This window comes from Equus quagga, chromosome 10, assembly GCF_021613505.1.
Source record: "Equus quagga isolate Etosha38 chromosome 10, UCLA_HA_Equagga_1.0, whole genome shotgun sequence".
NCBI classification, from domain to species: domain Eukaryota; kingdom Metazoa; phylum Chordata; class Mammalia; order Perissodactyla; family Equidae; genus Equus; species Equus quagga.
Genome location: NC_060276.1, coordinates 96,958,395 through 96,971,227, shown reverse-complemented (window position 1 = coordinate 96,971,227; position 12,833 = coordinate 96,958,395). Strand labels below are relative to the sequence as shown.

General features: G+C 35.9%; 1 protein-coding gene across 9 annotated transcripts in view; it reads right to left on the bottom strand.

Annotated features, from left to right (window-relative positions):
- DMD (dystrophin) overlaps positions 1 to 12,833 on the bottom strand; it is a 2,273,580-nt gene that overhangs the window by 1,079,347 nt on the left and 1,181,400 nt on the right. The window lies entirely within an intron of this gene.

Genomic DNA, 12,833 nt, shown 5'->3' with positions numbered 1-12,833 from the left:
TGTGATCTATTTTCTTGCTACATACAGAATCGTGAAAAAATGGGACTGGAAGTAATTCTAGTGCTTTTAAATGCAATCTACAATTTAATTTCCTTTGTGACCTTTGAAACATCACAGTTATAAAAGTCTAGCTTTACTAATTCCCTAGCTTTGTCACAGGTATTTCCTTATTAAGAAGAAAAACAAAACAAAACAGCCTTCACACAATTTGCAGTCCTCTTCCTTCTCAGTAAAGGATTTTCACTTAACTTCACTTATCTCCTTTTCCTGTGTTCTTCAACCTTAAAATACTTCCTGCCTTGCTCATGTCTCCCTTAAACTTCCTTCTTCATACATTTCAAAAGACTTGCTCTTTCTTTTTCTGTCATCTAGTCGAGTCTTCAAGATCTCTAATCATTCTCATTATTCTTCATGTTACCACTCATAAACCAAATGATTTTCATGTGGGAAAGAATTTGGATCATGAAGTAAAATTAACTAATGAGCAAAATTTGTCTTCATTCATCTCTAGTGAGAACGAATTTATTCTTGGCTTCTCTAGGGATATCCAAAGAATTGTGTTTTTGATCTTCCAGGACTTTAACTTTGAAACTGTTAGAATGAGTAATGAATGTCTAACCAATACCATGCATGTAGTCTGCTGATCCAAACAAGTAATAGAGGCCTTCAGGGATCCTGTGACCAGAAAAAAGTAATCACAATTTTAACTTGTCCTTTGATGCTAGAAACAATACTCGTGGATAATTTGCAGAAGACTTGGAATAAACTTGGCACACAAAATTTTCTTAAATTAATCCTTTGAAAAATCTTCAAATAATTTATTGGTGATAGAGAAACACAAATTCAAGTCTTTTATGCCATTCAAGAATTTGACTTAAGCAGGACTGTGTCTATGACCTTTAATTTCTAGTTCTAATTATGTCACCGACTAATGTGATTCCCACTTAAATGAAAAAAAAAGCTACGTCTAAGTACTTTTGAAAATCATAAAGCAAGACTCAATTCAAAGGCCTAACCACAGTTAAGTACATACAAATAACAAAGGGAAACATCAATAAAAGAGTAAACAAACAAACAAGTCAATGAGGAAGGATGAGAAAGCCACAGTCACAGAAAGATCAGGATGCAATTCCTCAGGATAAGGCAGGATCCAGAGAACTGCAGGAATCAGAAAAGTACCACAAATAAGCAGAAGAGTGAATAGCTGGGTAAAGAACTGCAGTGGGCCTTATTTAGTGGAATGATGCCCATGTTGATACTATACTCCTGCATAGTATAGAAGATCCTGTTGGAGCTTCACCCATTCTCTTGGCTCTTAGCACTCCAGTGTGCCCTGGCTGAAGTCCAACAGCCATTAACTATATGTCTTAGCCTGAGGGCTTTCTTTGAAGCATAGAACCCACTACAGCCAAATGCAGGACAGGCTGTAAATGCTTGCAAAAGAGAATTAGTAGCCTGACACACTGAGTAGTCCTTAAAAATGACTAATGAGTTGGAGTATAAACATCACAGCTCTCTTGCCCCTTGCTTAAAGTAACTCCGAAACACCTGTTTTACAGTTTCCTAGACTTTCTCCATGGAATTAAGCTTCAGTCCCCCACAGCAGTGGCTGGCTTGATAACACTCTTTACAGGCTACTTTCTCCTTCCTTTCTCACCACCCCACTACTCTACCACAGCTTCCTGGGATCACCTCCTAAATAAACGACTTAAACTCAAATCCTTGTCTCAGGATTTGCTTTTGGAGGAACCCAAACCAAGACACATTTAACCCCAAATTGTTTATTAAGACCAAAATCAATCCTTAACTATGGCTAGTCTGACCCTGTAGACAGAGTTAAGGGAAAGCACTTAACTGGACTGGAAAATCCATTCATGCTTTCACAAAAATGTAGCATGTCCTCTTTTTGAGACAGAGTAAGTATAACGGGATACACAGAGACCTAGTAGGAGAGAGAGTATTCAGCAAATCATTAACTACCAACTAATGCTAAGGTTCGAAGGATAGATCTTTAAGAAATTTGAATTCTAATGTAAGTAATTTTTTAAAAATGACAATTTCTAAGCATTGGATTTTATATAAGTATGCAAAAATTAGTTATTCCCAGAAGGTTGTATCTAATCACAAATAGGCTTTTGTTTATTTTTCTCATAATATTAAGCTGCTGAAATATAAATTTGATGGAGTCCCTTCCTCGTCACTGAATTCTGTGGATCTTGTGTGTGTGTGTCTGTGTGTGTGTGTGTGACAAAAGAATGTTTCCCTTTTAGAAATGTCGGCTTGGATTAGGAAATGCTTTATTATGTGCATTGAAACCTACTTATTTACCACAGCTAGACAGAGACTCCTTCTTACTTTGTCATGCAGCTGCTTGTTTTTAAACAAATTTTGCCAAGAGACATAAACCAGATGGCCTTCTTCAAGGGTATACTGTGAGCCGTGATAGTCAGCTTATGGTAGTCTCAAGCAGCAGACAGCTGGGTATGGAAAGTCATGATGCTGTTTGAAAATCCAACTTCCAAGTGTGCTGAAGCACAAGGAGACTCTCAAGTTGGTAAATAAAATGGTGACTTCAAATTTCTTTCAATATTCTATTTTTTCATGAGTCTTTAAATTTCTGCTTCATAATATTACAGGGCTTTTTTGGTAAAATAAAAGTATCCCCAACACATTGGCTTAGAGATAAAACTTTTGGGAAAAATGGATTCAGGATACATTTCCAAGTGGAATCAACAAGTTGTAGGTTGGGCTTTCTCAGAAAGTCACAAGTGTTCCATCAAAAATGGTTAATCGATGTTGTAATATTCTACTAGGGTAGTGTAGTATTTTAAATTGTTATTCAAAATTCTATTCTGTAATAGTATTATGTATCCTCCCTCACTCTTGACATGGCTTCATGGTGAGTATAATGCATTCCTCTGCTCCCGGACTTTGGGCTTCCCAGGTGACTTGCTTTGACCATTGGATGCAGATGGAAGAGATAGTGTAGCAGTTCTAAGTCAAGGTTTTTAGAAGCATCATGTTTCTGCTTGCCCTTCTGGGAGCTTCTGAACTCTGCCACGGAAAAACATGCCCCAAGTATCTGCTGCCTTTCCAGCCTAAGCCTCGGAATAAAACACATGGATCAGACCTATTCATTCAACCTACAGTTCCACAGGCTGAAGTAGAGTAGATTCAGAGTAGCCCTGTATGCACGAGAATAGTTACTTGTTGTTACTTTGGGGTGTGTTTGCTACACAGAATTATTGTGGCAGCAGTTGACCAATACTGGCAGACTTTGGTAAGGGTCCAATGGATAGCTACCTTGGGTCACTCCTACGTTACTGGGAGATAGGCAAAAAAGGATAAGACAAGTATTAGAGTTGGCACATATGTCCTAATCATGGTGCTACTACCTTATGAAAGTGCCCAGAAAGATTACAGAATTATATCTCTGATTACCTCAGAATTCCTCCAAAACAAAGGGCATGTAATGACAATCCTTAGTTTCAAATGCTAGACTATATCTTTGAATATTAGAGAAAAGCAAATGAAAGAAAGAAAAAAATAAAGCATTTCAAGAGAGACTACAAATTTCACCTTTTGTGAAAAAAATAAAGCTTAAATGTACCCAAATATACAAATTATTTAAATGTTAAGAATTTTTTAAATGTCCATCTAAACTGTTATTTATTTTTCTAAGTCTCTAACCATACTAGGAAACCACATACGATATTTTAAAATGTGTTGTTTCAAGCAGAAATCTCTCAAAAACCACATCTTTAGCATGTAATGGGCAGTTTTCCCTTGAGAAAACTGATGTTTCCAAGAAGAATTTGAGACTGTTCATGGATAAACTAAAACTAATAAGAAAATAATGCTTGTGAAAATCACCTTACAGGTAAGAATTTGCAATTCTCACAGAGTAAACAGATTTTTTAAAGTTTTAAAATTTTATAATGGCAACAAATTCCTCCCCACCCTGTAACTACCAGTTAAAACAAGGAAGTAAGTAAGCAAACAAAGTTTGTTGACTTCCACCAGAAAGTTATATTGACTTTTTTAAATGAGAGACTGTTTATTTCTCTCAAATACCATAATTAGAACATATCAATATCTTTGATTATTCATATATTGCTATAACCATACTTTAAAGTTATAATTCAGTCATTACAGAAAAATAAAAGTAAATACGAGGAAATTTAGCCTCCACAAATATTTTGTTGAATAAACTATAACAGAAATGAAGTTCTTGTTAACCAAAGAAACAAGAATCTTATTCATTCCAAGTAGGTTATCATTTACTCATCAACTGATAATTATTAATTATTAAATGATAACTTATCAATTAATACAATCAAATGTATTGAGCAGCCACCATGAGTTATATGGTGTTTGGCTTAGGGGTGACAGAATGTGTATGGCACAGTTTCTGCCCTGTAGCAGCAAAACCTCTATTGGTGGTACAGAGTTGCACACAGCTATGTAAGACATAAATTCATGATAAGCACTTGTAAGAGAAGTACATAAACAGAGAGTTCTAGGAACACAGAGAATGAAATAATTGGTTGAGACTAGCAAAGGATTCCAAATGGTGATATTTGCACTGGGTCCTGAATGATGAGTAGGACTTTTCCAAAGAACAAATCAGTGTTCCTCAAGCCCTTGAGAAGATCCTTTACTACTTGGCATGGCCAAGCTTCTTATAGAATCCCAATCTATTTTTCTACAGATAATCAAACATGAAGATACTAACCTTCTGAACTATAAATATCTCTTTAAAACACTGTGGTTTCAGGTATAAGAGTTTTAAAAAGTTTTTATATGTATCCCTGTTGCTGCTACTGAAGAATGACATCTGGAAGAGAGAACATAACCTTTGAGCATAAGAAATCCTATGTGAAATGCATAGGAGCCAAGGGGAGCAGCAGACAAGAGTTCATCACTTGGGTAAAAACAGAGGCTCTGGTATACACTTCCTATGTGAGCTTAGGACAATTATTTGTTCCCTCTAAACCTCAAGATGCCCATCTGTAAAATAAGGTTCTCCTGATGGTGAAGTCATATAAGTAAAGCACTGAATGCATGAGTGGCATGTAGGTGTTGCCAAAAAAAGGTAGATGTTCTCTAATCGTATGCAAGGCCCATCTTACATATCCAAAAAACGTGACATCCTGAAATTTCAGTACATTGTCATAATTTTAGCTTTAATCTTAGATTCTCATTTTATAGTTGTTATTCTGGGAGTTAATAACCTAAACTGCTAAAACTTATGAATGACCCAACTTTAGTCAAAGTAAGTAAATAGAGGAAATATAACCTACGAGCACTATGACAACCAAGTTATCTATCTCTCTCCTTGGCTAAGCAGTGGCTTTGCTGGAGATGGGGGGAAGAGTCAGGCAAAAACTGATTAATCTGAAACCGTTTTGAGGACATGGAGAGAGAGAACAAGTGGGTACTAGCCAATGACAAAAAACTTCTACTTCTATATTAGCAGAATTCAGGGATCCAGAGTAAGATGTTAGCTGAATCAGAGTTCATAAAATTATGAGAGAAAGTAGGGGAAGAAGCTAGCCCTAGGCACAGCTACCCTTTTTACGTATTTCTTAGGGCTGTTTAAAAAACAAAACAAAACACTTTTTCTATGTATACATTGAAGACTATTAGTTATCTTCCAACATTCATTCTCCCATTTTTCTTTAAGTGCATACTTTCTGACAGAGCACATAGCATTTAGGAATAAATACACCATTTTCCAGCCTCCCTTGCAGCTTAAGTGTGGTCATGTGACTGACTTTTGGCCAATGAAGTGTAAGAGTAAGTGAAATGTGGCAGCTCCCAGGAAACTTCCCTAAAAGACAACTAGTATGGATCCTTTGCCCCTTCTCCCAACCTTCTCCCATCCTGCTTCTTAGAATGCAGATGTGATGGGAGCTCCATCTTGCAACATGGAGATGAGAGCCCACTCTGTAAGGATAGCTGTGTAGAAAGCAGAAATGAGCACAGCCATTATACTTGCTTTGACTGCACACTCCTAGGTTTTTAAGGAGACAGAAATATGCTTCCGTCGCAGTGAAGCCTTTGCTACCTTGAGCCTGTGTTACTCTCAGCCCAAACAAATTCTAATTGACAGAGTCAATAGGGTTTCTGGAAAAATTATATTTTAGCAGTTTTGCTTTCTCCCCAAAATCATCTTTTCTGTGTGGAGAGGAAAATGTATATTTAGAGAAGGAAAATTCGTGACATGACAAAGCCAAGAAACATAAAATGAGTAAAGTTAAACAGTGGCATTGTTTTCAAAATGAGGCTAGTCCTATAGTCATAAAACAGGTTTCTATATTAGAGTCTTTTCCCTTTGGCAATAATGAAAATAAGGCTTATTTAGATAACAAACAAGCAAGTTCTAGTGCCCTGTACACTGAAGAAGTAGAATTATCTATGGTGAAGAATGGAAATGTGTGTATACAGCTATCCTGGGAAACAAAAATGTTCAATTATTTTGAGAAAAAGATTCAGGAGATTGATCTATGGTTAACTCTGAGATTATGTGAATTTTATGTCCAGTCAATTTCTTATCTGAAGCAAGTTTTAAACTAACCTCCATGTGAACTGTTAAGATTTATAAGAATCTGAAAATGTTGAAGATATAAGGCAAATGGTCCTGTATGAAATGGCTATCATAAAAAGCAAAGCACCCTGCAACTCTTGAGTGCTTTCAAGTAGTGATGGGAACATAGAGAAGATAAGCTGATGGGCAGAAACAAACTTATAAGTAATGCATTTCAAAAAACCCTCTCATTAACTAAATACAACAGATCCCCTTCATTCAATTCCTTTACCACCTGTTCCCAACAACTAAGAATTCAGAAGCAATTATAAGTAAACAGGAAATATAAATCAAGAGCTAGTTTAGGTATCTCATTCGAATAGTATACGGTACTGAATGACTCATATTTTAAACAGTTTCAACAAATCACAATTATGGGATAAGGATATTGTTTGTTGATAATTTGTCTGTTTAAATGAGACTACTTGATAGTCAATATATTAAAATTAAGTACCTCCTAACACCAACTCTATGGGATTAATCTTTTGTGGTTTGCCTCTGGTGGTAAAACCTCCATGTAATTGGCATCAGTAGTCAAATCATACACTTCATTTTTGGTTGCTGAGTGGAAACAAAGACTCCATTATTTGGCTCACAATCACTCTCTCGGTGGTGTGTAAAGTGCACCAACCGGCCAGTGAAAGATATTCACAATAGGTGGGGATTAGTTTGGATTATACAGAGCCTGGGCAGAAATATAAACACTTGAAGAGAGTAGCATGAAATAGAAGGCAGTGTGCAGGAGGGGGCAAGCCCTAAACTGAAATACGCAGGAGGAAACGGATATGGCAGAGAAGATAATGTAGAGGCCAAGTTTAGTGAAGGGAAATGATAGAAAATGACAGGTTAGTAAGAGATTTGCCTTTCTTAAAGTTTGGATGACTCATTTCTGACATATATGACATGTCGATGCTGTCAAATTATAGTTTTCATCATCATCATTATTATTAAAGAGTATTTGTTAACCACATGTGCTGTACTGGGCATCATACAAACAAGCAAAATTGGCATGGTTTCTGACATCCAGGAACCAATAAAATAAATCAGACCAATCAATTTGGACAAAACTAGGAGAGCAGATAGTGAACAAGATACTTAACTGGGGAAAACACGAAGGTTAATAATAAACTTTAAAAGATTTCCAGTGTTTAGGTGAACTGGTGAGCGTGTCTGTGAGTCTATGTATAAGAATATTTCCTGATATATCTGTACAGATAAATGATGTATTATTTTCTCTACATAGATAACTAAGTTTTAAAAATGAATTCTATCAAATCAACAACTTAATAAATAATGATTTTCAAAAAAGATATTGGTGCTAAGAACGAAAACAGAAGCCTTCCCCATACACTACTGTCTGAGTGGTGTAAAAAATTAGGATATAAATAGAAAATTTTACTTCTTCCTCAATTTAATGCATCTACATCATCCCCAGGAAGGAAGGCATGAGAATCCTTCCCCTGGTCAGTACAATAATGATTCCAGAATGAGACACTATTTAAAAACCTTTCCTATGTTCAGGACTTTTTTTTTTTTTTTTTACCTCTTTCTTCTTAATTCTTCCAAGTTCACAAACTAACAGTGGAATTATGTATTGGCACATATACATATACGCCAGAGGCAAAATATGAGGTTGCAATCTTGCATGGAAATCTCCACATTTAGTGGCGACTAATTCTGAGACTGCAATGTTAATCTTTCCTGGGTTGTCAGGATCCTGTGTGTGCTTATCATGTATCTTCCCAACTACATATGGCATTGTGACAAATAGAAGAGGCTGCTAATGCCGCTATAGCTGAATGTCTCATTTAGGAACAAACAATTCTGGAAAAGCTCCCAGATTATGCATCTGTCCCTCTAGCTTCCACTTTAGAGGATCAAATTCTATGGCGATGACATAAGGATTAGTATATTATTCTTTCTCGGTGGGTAGTGTAGGGTTATTTCCCTTACCTTGACATGAGAGAAAAATATTTATTGAATGTCTCAATAGAAAAATTACAACTGAGATAGCAAATGCTCCTGAGAAAAGTCGCATTGAGAGTGGGCTTGCAGAATTACATGCTGGTTCCCTAGAGTCTGAATACAGAGATGATTAAGGCATTTTCTCTTCAAATCAGATTTCTTTGGTTTCTATTCCTGTTTTCTCTCCTTTCATTTCTCCCATTGTCTCATTTTCCTTCATGCAGTGCAAATGGCAGCAAGAGTCTGTGAATGCTTTAATACTGTGGGCTTGACACTAAGGGAACTAAACAAAGGAGAAGTCCCTGGGGAAGCAGCTCCCAGCTCTCTCACCCTCAGCATCCTGTTGACATGTAGCACTGTGGTCCCAGCATGATGGTGGTCAATTCAGGAGAACTTTCTCTAAAGCAATGCTGCCCATATAGTTATCTTAGAGTCTGTGCTGATCAATTATAAAGTGTTCAGAAGTCCATGGTGAAATGCCAAAAATAGAACGATGTAATATGTTTTTCTTAAAGCTACAAATTTTTTAAAAAAATTCTGAGATTAGGTCCTTTCTGTATTTAAAAAAGTATGCATTTATTATTTTAAAATTTTAAGTGTAAATTTCATGCAAGTACAGCATACACACAGAAAAGTGTGCAAATCACAAAGGCAGTTTCATAAACTTTCCTAACGTAAACATATCAACCCAATCAGCATCCAGATCAAGAAATAAAACATTACTCAGAACCCCAGAATCTGCTCCTGCCCTTGTTAAGCACTACTCCCAATAAAGGTAACCATATTTGATCTTTAACCTCGATTGTGCCTGTCTTTGAATTTTATATAAATTGGTTCGTACAATATGTATTCTTTTGTATCTGGCTTCTTTTACGAAACACTGTTTTCCTCTTTCTTATTTTATGAAATATCATTGGTAATAGCATTTGATTTTTTAAAATGTCTTCACACTGCTATCCTCATTTTTCTGAGATACTTTTTGCTCTAGAAATTCAGTATTATTAGAATCACTACTCTTGGTCTCACAATCTCTTTACATCAGATCTAAAGCTCAGAATCACCTTGAATTTAACCACTTAGATGTATGAGTGAGCCATCCCAAAATATCTGACTAAATGGGATTCCAAGGAGAATACTGATTTTGAAAAATCACTTACTTGATGTCAGACCAGAACCTTGCTGTTACACAATAATGCCATCTTATGGCTGTGCAGCAATTTGTAGTCTAGAAATTGCTTTCGTTTTTATTATTTCATTTGAATTGTGCTATCCTCTTAGGCTTGGGAAGTAATTTCCTGAAAATAGGGCAAATTCATGAACGGTTTGAGGGATAGTAAAGACGGTATCCAAAAGAAAGTAAAGACAAAAGAGAATCCGGTACGTTTCCTGTAGATATCTTTTATAAGTAGTAACTCACTAAGAAATAGATGAAAACAGAATTTAGTAGCAATATTAATTTCTCATAGAGTTAAATATTTATCTTACATATATGGATATCTAACCATATAAATGACATGTATATGGATACATGGGATTCATGGATTTAATGTTTACTGTGTTCACTATTTGTATTTTCATGGAAAAGAGCCACTTTTAATATTCTGAAGATTTGCAACTCATATCTATCAACCCATATTTTACTGACTGTTTGTCCATTCTCTCTCCAGGACTGGGAAGTTCTTCAAAACAGGGACTCAATTTAATTCATCTCTCTGTGATGCTCAGGAAAATGTGGAAGAATATGAGAATGAACTAACAGACATGAAGTCTATCAGAGCCATAAGACCATCATTTTTATCATCAAAATTGCTTAGCTTAATTGAGTCATTATCATGTACAAGCAATCCACTAAGCACTCTACATATATTGTGTCATTTTATCCTCATAATAACTCTACGATTTAGAAAATATTTTTATCCCATTTTATAGATAAGGGAATCGTGGAGCATAAAAGTTAAGGAAATTGCTCAAGGACACACAGCTAGTCAGCAGCAAAGCCAGGATTCCAAAACAAGTTGAACTTTAGAGCCTGTGCTTATAACCAACAACTTAAAACAGTTTCACCTGAGACTGGACTAAAATTCATAGGAAATCTACAGCTCCTGACCACTTCCTAGAGAAGCCCAATTAGAATAAAATTAGGATACTCTCCCAGCCTCTGAATAAGAAAAGAGGAAGTCTACTGGGGTCAGAGACACTCTATCCCTTTGCTGGGCATAGGAAAGATCCCAGATTTGGAGTGAGATTTCTGCTTACCCTCTCTGTGAAATGGTATTAGTGCTTCTGCTTCTTTGAAAGTCTACAGCTGAAGGTGAACTAAAAGGCAAACATCTGTATGAGCCTGTGAGAAGGGAATACCTAGCTTATTGACCAAAGATGACATAAATGAAGCGAGAGACAAGGCTCAAAAAGTAGAAAGTTTCACTTCTGCTTTAGTATGAGTCGTAGGCCACTATAGAATCACAGTAATCACTGGCTACCCAAGGAACCCCCAAGGTTCTTAGGGGATAATGTTGGCGGCCTGGGTGGATGGGAGAAAACACTGTCTCAGAGAAAACAACACAGACAAGAACATCGCACTGGTGGAATGATCACCCCAAAAGAGAATGATGAAACTGACCTCACCTGAGTAGTTTGCAGAATCTCATAATAACTCAATGTGGGATATTGAGAGAAGGTGTACCATGATGCCATTATAAGTTCGTCTTTTTGCAGTATATACACAAGGTTGCTAAGTTTCTTTTCCTTTATCAAGACCTGCTTTTGATACGCTAGGACCAGCTGTTTTCCATAAAGTTGAGATAAAACTATTAGACCATCCAGGGAGAAATATTTTCATGGTTCTGGGAGGAGGTTTGAGTCCGGACACACTGAACATCCACTCTGTACTCAGTACTGTCTTAGTGCTGAGCATATCACACAAAATAAGATATAATTTTTGTCTTCAAGGAGCTTGTGCAGGAGGCAGGAAAGTAAACAAATTGATCACCGTGTGGTAAATTCTAGGAGTAGGTCACTTCAGAGCATGTACTCTATAGTGAGTCTGGCAATATTTGCAAATACACAAATGGTATATTGATATTATATTACTTTAAATGTTAAAATAATATGTAAGTTTCTAAACTTTATGATCAACTTAAAGTTTTAGGAATTTAAGAAGGAAATAACATCTCAGGTGAGACCTGAAGGACAGATAGGCCAGAGGGGGCACAAAATACCCGGGAATCTTCAGATTGGTTTAATATTGCTAGAGCAGAATTTGGAGAGGTTGTAGGGCAGACAGCAATTGATAAGCAGTGAGGCAGACTAGACGAGAAGGAGTCATGTGAAGGCTTTATACGCCCAGTTGATGAGTCTGGACTTTATTCTAATGGGAATGAGATTATAGTACTGAAGTTCTTATACTTTAGAAAAACAACTATGGATGAAAGATAATTGGGAACAAAGTGGCAATGATCATTGGAGATAACAGATTTCTGCTAGAAGAATCAGTTTAGGAACATAATGTAGTAAACGAAGAACTAAAATAGAAGTAAGGATGGTTAGAAATGGACAGACATGAGACATATTAAGGAAATTCCCTATAATTATTTAAAAAATTGATTTCGTCTGAAAATAATGATGAAGATTGTCTTGAGACTACAAATCTTTGAAACAAATTATTTTAAGCTATTAGAACTTTATTACTTTTAACCTAAAATTGGAGGAGAAAACAATACTTTATCTTCTTGTGGTGCGAGGCTAAATAATGTATGTGAATTTTAAAAATTTGGTCAAAAGCTAGATATCTTAATTAAGGTAAGTGCTAAAAAGCTATTTTAAATCAACTTAATTCCTCATAGCAAAAAAGTAGGGGTAATTCAAAATGTTAAGTATTACGTTCAAAATAGAAACAGTAAATGAAAATCAACTTTTTGTTGAAAGCTTATATTTCAAACATATTAATCTAAATATCAAACTGCTATAAATATATAGAACCAGATTTGACCAAAGATATACATTTCACATTGTAAAATTATTTAAACCACCTCAGTTAAATGACCAAGACTGTTTTGACACTACCTGAAATTTTAGAGGATAATATAGTGACCAACATAATGATAACTCCAGTACAGAATGATTTCTTGAATTCAGCTCATTAGTCTAAACTGTTCGTCATTTATTCTCACTCCACTTACCTTTTTCCACTGATAGTGACACTTCTTCCTCTCTTCCTCCCTACCTTTCTTTTTTCCCTGGAGAACATTGAAATAAACTCTAGAGTTCCCTGAAAACAGAT